The sequence below is a fragment of the Phoenix dactylifera genome, unplaced genomic scaffold, assembly GCF_009389715.1.
Source record: "Phoenix dactylifera cultivar Barhee BC4 unplaced genomic scaffold, palm_55x_up_171113_PBpolish2nd_filt_p 001257F, whole genome shotgun sequence".
Taxonomy (NCBI): Eukaryota; Viridiplantae; Streptophyta; class Magnoliopsida; order Arecales; family Arecaceae; genus Phoenix; species Phoenix dactylifera.
Genome location: NW_024068591.1, coordinates 27,320 through 36,934, shown reverse-complemented (window position 1 = coordinate 36,934; position 9,615 = coordinate 27,320).

Sequence of the window (9,615 nt, the reverse complement as noted above, 5' to 3'; positions counted from 1 at the left end):
TAACGGTTCGGAATACCTTGGATATATCCAACCTTTCATGATTTTACCACTTAGCAGCCTCAGTGAAAAAAAAGACATTACTAATATATTTGATTTGTACAAAGCTTTTATGTTATTATTGAGGTATTTTTCTTGTTGCCTCTGCTTTTCTACTTATTTGCATACAAGATGTTTGTTAACTAATTGATGCATGTGGCATCCATGAGATGCGAAAGAAATTGAATAGGATAAACACTAATAGAAAAATAGAGTTACTAAAAGATTATATGCCGAGTCTAGGATGCTGGAAACTCTAAAGTTTAACCTTCAAAAACTTGTTATTAGTACCAATAAGAGAGCTGAGCCACATCTCAATGATGAAGGTATAAAGGAAACTTAGGGCTGGCAAGCATATGCAAGGGCGCTTTTTAGCTGTTGGAAAAACGAGTTTGGTCCACCCATGATGGTTCAATCAAACCGGTAACCAAAAGACATGATCTCATGTCCAAAAGAGATGTCTTTCCATAGACATCTCTTCAACCCTGAAACTGTCTATTGACAGTTATGCATAAGGCTTCATTTAAAAAGGGGGTGGTTATGAGATTCTCTGCAAGTGACTTGGGCATTTAGGTTGTGGAAAACAGTAGATTTTCATTGGTAAAATCCACTCCTTGATCAGTGAATCGAATCAAAGAGAAAATCTGTAAGTGATCCGAAATCCTAGTTTTATGTTAATGTGTTTATCTTACATTGGTATCAGAGCATGTTTGTTCGATTTCTGAAATGTTTTGGAGTGAATATTACATGTTTTAATATCTTAAATCCATTGCTCTCGCACTCACCACCTTGAATGGCCATTAATGGCGGTTTTGTTTACACATAGAGTTAGGCCGTGATTTTTTGCATGAAGATACTATATGATATGTAGATGATATATGGAAAGTTTGGTGATGTTTGGTGCAGTAGTTTGAGAGATATAAATTCATAAAGATCAAAAATCCGGAACTTTGAAACTTGATAACTTTCTCCACAGTTTGTTTTGGGAAACGAAACTTATATCAATGGAAAGCCCTTGAAACAAGCTTTCTATCCATATATAATACACTTAATTTCGTTCACTATGGAGGGAGAAACAAGGCCCGAAAATTTCAGGCTTGTTTCTGCAAATTTTTTTTTTCTGTGAAGAAGACCTTCCCTTTGCACAGTGGCGCGGCCTCTAAACGGCTCACGGATGGCGTCTCCCATGCGGCCACCTCATAAAAAAAAAAGGGAAAGCCCAACTGCCCCAAACCATTTTTTTTTCTCCCCTCTTCATCTTCTTCTTACTGTTTTTTTTTTTCATCCAAACATCCTGAAGAAGAGAAAGGAGGAGAGATGGGTTACGTTGGGAAGAATATAATATTTAAACAAAGAAGGCAGTGGGAGCTTATAACCCAAACGGGGGCATTTGGTGGTTTGGACGTTGGGTTTCGTCCTCGAGTCTGGGTGCAATTGGTGCAAAGGACTAGTTCGCCCAGTCCAAGTTGGGTAGTGGGATGCGTGGCCTGAGCGAAAAGCTTGGGTCCCGCTTTCCTTGAAGCGGAGGGGACCGCGTGAGGCTGGTTTAACATAGCAACGTACACCTCCCGCTCTCAACGGTGGAAGTTTAACGGGCGGGCCACCAATTTTCTGGAGACAAAATTTTCAAATATGATTTGGAGAAATATATTGAGACGTAGTTTATACCGTTGGATTCAAAATAATAATAATTAATTTCCTAATTTTCTGTAATTTTTTTAAATATTTTTTCGAATATAAAATAATTTTTTTATTATTATTTATATTCGAAAAATGAGTTAAAATTACAGGAAAATATTTTTTTTTCTGAAATTTTTTCCAATCATACCGTGATTGTATGTGTGACATTTGGAAATTTTGAAATTGAATGTTCCCGCATCCTTTAATTGTGTGTCATTATATTTAAGTGTTATGCCTAAGCATTTTTTCCACATTTGTTGTAGGAAATAATGCCACGAGTACCACTCTTAGTGAGGGTTCCGAGGGCAGCAAGAACCCCGGAACAAAGGGCGAGGCTTAGAGATTTGTTGCACACATTACGAGTTATAAGGATGGATCCTAATGATGACATGATTTTACATGTACAAACTATTCATTATATGATGGAAGAAATCATTCATCTAGGACATGCATTATGTCAACATCAACGGTACCAAGTGTTGTATGATTCTCTATTTGGATCATGGCAACAAGTTCTAAGAGATATTTGGAATTCCTTAGCAGTGAGAGATTATGCTCAATTGGTGAGAGCATTTATAAAAGAGTACTTAATGCATGAGATTAGTGGAATTTTAACAGTAGCAGGAGGTCATACCATTAGTAGAATAATGGTTCCTTGGATCGAACAAATAGTATCAACTATGATTCAAAAAGAAATTGAGGATACTATTCCAAGGAGGGTTCGGGTTCTTAGATGGCAAAATCACTAGTTGAAAACTAGTCGAAGCTAGAATGACTTATATTCTTTACTTGTGTATTAATTATTTAAATTTTTTTATGATAATAAATGTCTCCATGTTTATATAATTTTTAATGTTTTAGTATACATGTTTTAAGTGGGAGTTCTAAGACTTACTATATAATTTGTCTTAAGAACTAAAACTTTGTCTGCTAAGAATCAAAATTAATGTTTATAGTGAACTTTCAATTCCATGCCATTATGTGAATTAGCATTAATTTTATTTGTGTTTAGTGGCAAAGAAAAATATGTGTTGTGCTTGGCATTAATTGTGTGCATGTTTGTCTTTATGTAGAAATTTAGTTTTCTGCAATGGCTTCAGCATCTAAGAATATAGTAGCTGAACTTAATAAGGGTGAGAAATTGAATGGTGAAAATTATGAAATATGGCAAATGAAAATCCAATATGTATTGGAGGAACAAGAGGCGCTGGAAGCCTTAAACCATACCATGAATGAGCCTGAGGATGGAATAACGGTTCAACACATAAAGGATAAGGAGGCTTATATTGCCTGGAAAAAGAAGAACTCAATTGCTCGGATTACATTGCTGAGTAGCATGGAAAATGATATCATGCGAGAGTTCAGGCCTTTTGAGATGGCAAAGGAAATATGGGAAGCATTAAAAGAAAAGTTTGGTGGAACTTCTGTCACCAAACTTAGGCAGCTGACTATCAAGTTCGACACATATAAGAAACGCACTAATAATAATATGAAGCAGCATTTAAGGGAAATGTCGAACATGATAAGTGAACTGCGAGATGCTGGACATGTGCTAACTGATGAACAACAAGTTCAAGCTATAATTCGATCTTTGCCTCATAGTTGGGAGCACATGAAAGTTCACTTAACCCATAATGAAAGCATTAGAACTTTCACTGATGCTGGTCGTCATCTGGAATTGGAGGAAGACCGTCTTGAGGCAAATAAAACCACTAATGAAGTGTATATGGCTAACACTAGTTCGCAAGGAGCTTCGGGCTTCAAGCGAAAATATTTTAGTGGTCATTTTAAGAAAGGCAATGGTAATGGCAAGACCTCTAAGAAGCTCAAGCATAGCCAGCCGGGTAAAAGAAAGCGTCCTTTTAAGAGGAACAAAGCAAAATTGAGATGCTACAACTGTGGCAAGAAGGGTCACTTTGCTCGTGAATGCTCCGAGGCAAAGAAGACTCAGGGACCACAGACCATGTAGCAAGAAATCGAGACGCTTTCGTGGAATATCGTCGAATTCCACAAGGAGCAAGATGGATATATGTGGAAAATAATTCAAGAGTTGCAGTAGAGGGGATTGGCACCTGCAAATTGAATATGCGAGGTGGTCAACCCTTAATTCTACATGATGTATTATATGCTCCAGATATTCGGCGAAACTTAATTTCTGTTGTTATGTTACTTAAGTTTGGCTATATCTTAAATTTTCATGGTAATGGTGTAGACATATTGCTAGGGACAACTTATTATGGATCTGGTTATGTACTAAATGGTTTTATTGTACTTGATACTGATTATAGTATGTGTAATGTAATAAGTACTATTTTTTCCTTTGTTACATCTACTAGTAATCCAAACATGGATGAAAATATTTGGCATGCTAGGTTAGGTCACATTGGGCAACAACGAATGAATAGATTAGCCAAAGAGGGACTATTAGGCCCTGTTGAAAAGGTTAATCTAGCTATATGTGAATATTGCTTAGCAGGAAAAACAACAAGAAAACCATTTGGTAAAGGAACTAGAGCCGATTTTCCATTGCAATTAATTCATTCTGACATTTGTGGGCCGATGAATGTAAGGGCAAGACATGGGGCTTCTTATTTCATCACATTTATTGACGATTATACACGTTTCAGTTATGTCTATTTGATATCTCACAAATCTGATGCATTAGATTGCTTTATAAGATATTTAAACTTTGTTGAAAATCAATTAGACCGGAAAATCAAAGTGTTAAGAACTGACCGTGGACGTGAGTATTTGTCTGATCAGTTCAAACAAATTTGTGATGAAAAGGGAATAGGTAGACAGTTAACTATTCCTAGTACTCCACAACAAAATGGTGTTGCGGAAAGAAGAAATAGAACCCTATTGGAAATGGTTAGGTCTATGATGGCACAAGCTAATTTGCCGATCACCTATTGGGGTGATGCATTATTAACAGCTGCATATGTACTTAACCTAGTACCCTCAAAATCAGTAACTTCCACCCCTTATGAATTATGGACCGGTCGCAAACCTGACCTAAGTAATTTAAGACCTTGGGGATGCACTGCATATATTCATGATTCTTCTCATAAATATGGAAAATTGGGTCCAAGGGGCAAAAAGAGTATTTTTATTCGATATTCTGAAACCTCCAAAGGATATGTGTTCGTTGGTAACACTGACAATGGAAGTATTACTGAGTTTGAATCTCGTAATGCCACATTTTTGGAAAATGATTTTCCAAATCAGGGTGAAATAAATAAAGGTTTATCTTTATTTGAGATAGAGGACCATGATAATTTGTTTAATCAAACTCAATTGGTAAAAAATCTTGAAAATCCATCAACAACATCTGGTTCAAGTGGGAGAAATTCAAGAAATGATGAATTTATTTTACAACAATCTCAATTACGAAAAAGTAACCGTGGATTAGTTCCCCGTCGACGATTTGAGATTGAAGGAGAAGCATTTCTTGTTACACCTCAAGAGGAAGGTGAACCGAGAAATATTGATGAAGCTCTTAAATGTCCTGCAAAAGAGCAATGGATGAATGCAATGGAAGAAGAAATGGAGTCAATGAGATCAAACCAAGTTTGGAAATTGGTTGATCTTCCGAAAGGTCGGAAAGCAATTGGGAACAAATGGGTTCTCAAAATAAAGCGCAAGGCAGATGGCACAATAGAAAGATATAAGGCACGCCTTGTAGCAAAAGGCTATACACAACAAGAGGGAATTGACTATGAAGAGACATTTTCTCCTGTCGTGAGATTCACCTCAATTCGCATAATTTTAGCCATAGTAGCTAGTTTGGATCTTGAATTATATCAAATGGATGTAAAAATAGCTTTTCTCAATGGAGAATTGGAAGAAGAAATTTATATGGAACAACCTATCGGTTTTATTAAAGAAGGCCAAGAGCACAAAGTGTGTAGACTTTTGAAGTCGATTTATGGCCTTAAACAATCTTCTAGACAGTGGAATATAAAATTTCATCAGGCTGTCATATCATATGATTTTGCCATGATTGATGAAGACCACTGTGTCTATATTAAAAGATCCAAAGACAAATTTGTGATTTTATCACTTTATGTGGATGATATACTAATGGCTGCTAATGATAAAGAATTCTTAGCATCAGTTAAGAATTGGTTGTTCACGAATTTTGAAATAAAGGATATGGGAGAAGCTAATTATATTCTTGGGGTTAAAATTGAAAGAGATCGTTCAAAAAGGTTATTATCTCTTTCACAGGAGCCTTATATAAAGAAAATTCTTGAACAGTTTCATATGCAAGATTGTAAACCCATTGATATTCCCATTGCAAAAGCTGAAGCGTTAAGCCAAAGAATGTGCCCGAAGACTCTACAAGAAGAAGAGCAAATGAAAAGAGTTCCTTATTCCAGTGCAGTCGGAAGTCATGTATGCAATGATGTGTACAAGGCCAGATATCTGCTTTGCAGTTGGTATGGTAAGTAGATATCAATCACACCCTGGCCATGACCATTGGAAAGCGGTCAAAAGGATATTGAGATATCTAAAAGGTACTGCGGATTATTCATTATGTTATCAAGGAAATGATTTGCGTCTTGAAGGCTATACAGATGCTGATTGGGGAGGTGATTTGGATGAAAGAAAATCAACCTCTGGTTATGTTTTCTTACTAAGTAATGGGGCAATTTCATGGAGTAGTAAGAAACAAACTTGTATAGCTTTGTCCACGATGGAAGCTGAATTTGTAGCTTCTTCAGCGGCGGTACAAGAAGCAGTTTGGTTAAAGAGATTTCTTAATCATTTGGGGGTTATGAAAAATGTTGCATATCCAGTACTAGTACATTGTGATAGCCAAGCATCGATAGCTTATACAAAAGATCCCAAATATCACTCAAAGACTAAGCATATTGATACAAAGTATAACTTTGTGAGAGACATGGTTGCACAAAAGAAAGTGAACATACAGTACATATCTACGAATCAAATGATTGCAGATCCGTTTACTAAATCTATTCCTAGAGATGTATTTATGAGACATGTGAAATCTTTAGGTCTTCGTAGACTTTGATGTACTTAATGGTTTGAATAATGAGATATTTTAATTTCTCATTTAGGATTCACATGTATGTATTTATATTAATGCTAAGTTCTTATTATTATTTTTTTTTAAGCACACACATATGCATATATATATATGCGTTAATGCTTAGTGCATATGATTAGTTTATTTAAAGAAATGTATGTTGGACAGAAATTAGATTGGCCTTCTCACACGGGCAATCGCCTCTATAACTTGTGGTTGATAGAGATGAGACAATTTTAAGCATAACGTATTTATGAGCTCAAGCTTAAAATTAGTATCGCCTTGATAGTAAATCAAGATGAGGTCACTATGTAATATTTTGTGATCGAAGGTGAGTAAACCCACAAATCACCTTGTCTGTTTTAAATGCCAAATGTGAGTTATGTAGTAATAATGAGAAAGAAAGTAGAGTGGTGAACTCAAGTTGGACACTAAGTGTGTCTGAACTATCATTTGTATGGTATTTCATATAATGAGAATCAACATACGCTCCATGGAAAAGGAGAAAAATACCATAACATGCGCTTCATACCACATGTGCATAATTCGACCAATAAGGGTAACGAGAGAATTAATCTCTTCTCTCTCGTTGTGTGAGCCCTGAGGCTATAATTACCTCTGTTAGTACCCTTATTACTTTTACTGTTTCTTGAGATTTAGTTCAGTGTATGCTATCTTGGAATGTTACCTGCAATCATGCTTGATTCGATTTATTGGGACATATCTGGAAAAGCAACTAAACTACAATTAAGAGATTCGAGATAGAAAGGAAGATCATTTTGTGTCTCATTTCTTTGTTGTATTCACTGGTCGACCAATCATCTTGACTATGTGTTAAAGCATGATTGTGAATACAAAACAGAAAACAAATAATGTGATAAGTTAAAGTGAGATCATGAGGTACTTGAAATGTGACTTAAATGTTCTGGGGTACTGCATACTTACTCTACTGAACTACTATATATTCCTAACAGATGTATGGTAGTGTGAGCTCGTTATCATTTTTTTTTTATTGGTATGCTGGTCGCACGATCTATTTGCCTGTATGAAAATCGCAGAGAAAAGACTTGTTCGTAATGTTAAAACTCACACTGTTGAACCCATCATGTGTGAGTGGGAGATGTTGGAAAAACGAGTTTGGTCCACCCATGATGGTTCAATCAAACCGGTAACCAAAAGACATGATCTCATGTCCAAAAGAGATGTCTTTCCATAGACATCTCTTCAACCCTGAAACTGTCTATTGACAGTTATGCATAAGGCTTCATTTAAAAAGGGGGTGGTTATGAGATTCTCTGCAAGTGACTTGGGCATTTAGGTTGTGGAAAACAGTAGATTTTCATTGGTAAAATCCACTCCTTGATCAGTGAATCGAATCAAAGAGAAAATCTGTAAGTGATCCGAAATCCTAGTTTTATGTTAATGTGTTTATCTTACATTAGCAATAGCCAAAAAGCAAGGACGGACAGCAATGCCACCTTAATAGCACTGTGATAACTACATCTTAACTAAAATGATTGTCAATCATTACCTCGCACGTGCACACACAAAAAAAATAAAAATAAATAAAAGAACTATTGTAATTGTAAGAAAATTAAAATGCATAAATAAATTTACCTCATTCTATTAATTTAAGTTTTTGGAAAAAGTTGTGATTTCAACATGGTATTAGAGTAGAAATCTTGAGTTCGAACTCTGTTTCCACACTCTTTAATCCTATTATTAAAAAAATTCATATGTTGGGCTCACCCATTAAAAGAGAAGTCCGACCCACATGTGAGGAGAAATGTAAAAAAATTAAATATATAAATAAATCTACCTCATTCTATTAACTTAAACTTTTGAAATAAGTGGTGATTTTGATAGTAATTTTCTGTTGAGATTTGAGGAGACTTCATTGGGAATTTTTTAAATTTATGGTGAAGTGTCTCAAAAAGAGTAGGAGAAAAGAAGCTAATTTGAAGAGAAGTCATGGAAAAAAAATTGTAAAACTTACACCAAGGCTACCATAATAACAAGGATTGCTCCATAATTATTTGCAAGGCGGTCATTACTATGGTTATGATTATCATTACGGTAAAAATATTCAAGTTTGTTTAAAATAAAAATATAATATGAGTGATATTGAACATATTATATGAAGTTCTAGTATATTTTTTAAAAAAATTGAGAAATAATTTACAACAACTGGTCCACTGTTGTAATAGATAATGACTATTCACATTCAAAACTTGGAACAGAAATTTTAGAATCATTGATAAATGTTCTCGAAATTACACAAAGGTGAAATCCCTTTCATTCACCCTCAAAACACTCTCTAAATCATAGTTAAAACTCCAAATTCCTATGGCTGTCTTGTTCCTTTACTTCTTTCCCTAGAAGTTACTAGCAATAATTGTAGTTAGGTTATAAAAATGATGCACTTTGGATGACAGTCGAACGCAGACATTCCTGCCATTCCAAACGTTGACAATGATAGGAAGTGCAAAATAATCTCATAAACAATCCTTTAGGCGCCAAAAGTTATGATTATCTTTTCTAATACAATAACTCGGATATTAAGCTTAACTATATAGCTGACTAACCTTGGCACGAGGGATGAGTCTCATTAATATTTGGAAAAAGGTATGATAAAAGATACAGATGTTACATTTTGACTTAATTATTGATTCAAAAACACCAGTACCAAATGTGCGTATTTTTTTAATGGTGAGAGAACAATGACACATCCAGCCATCTTATGGTCAAGATTTGATTTCATGCATATCATGCAAAAGTATTAAAATTATCCATCTCTTCTGTTCTATCCAAATATTAAAAGCTTTTCTACCTGCTAAAAATCCTTC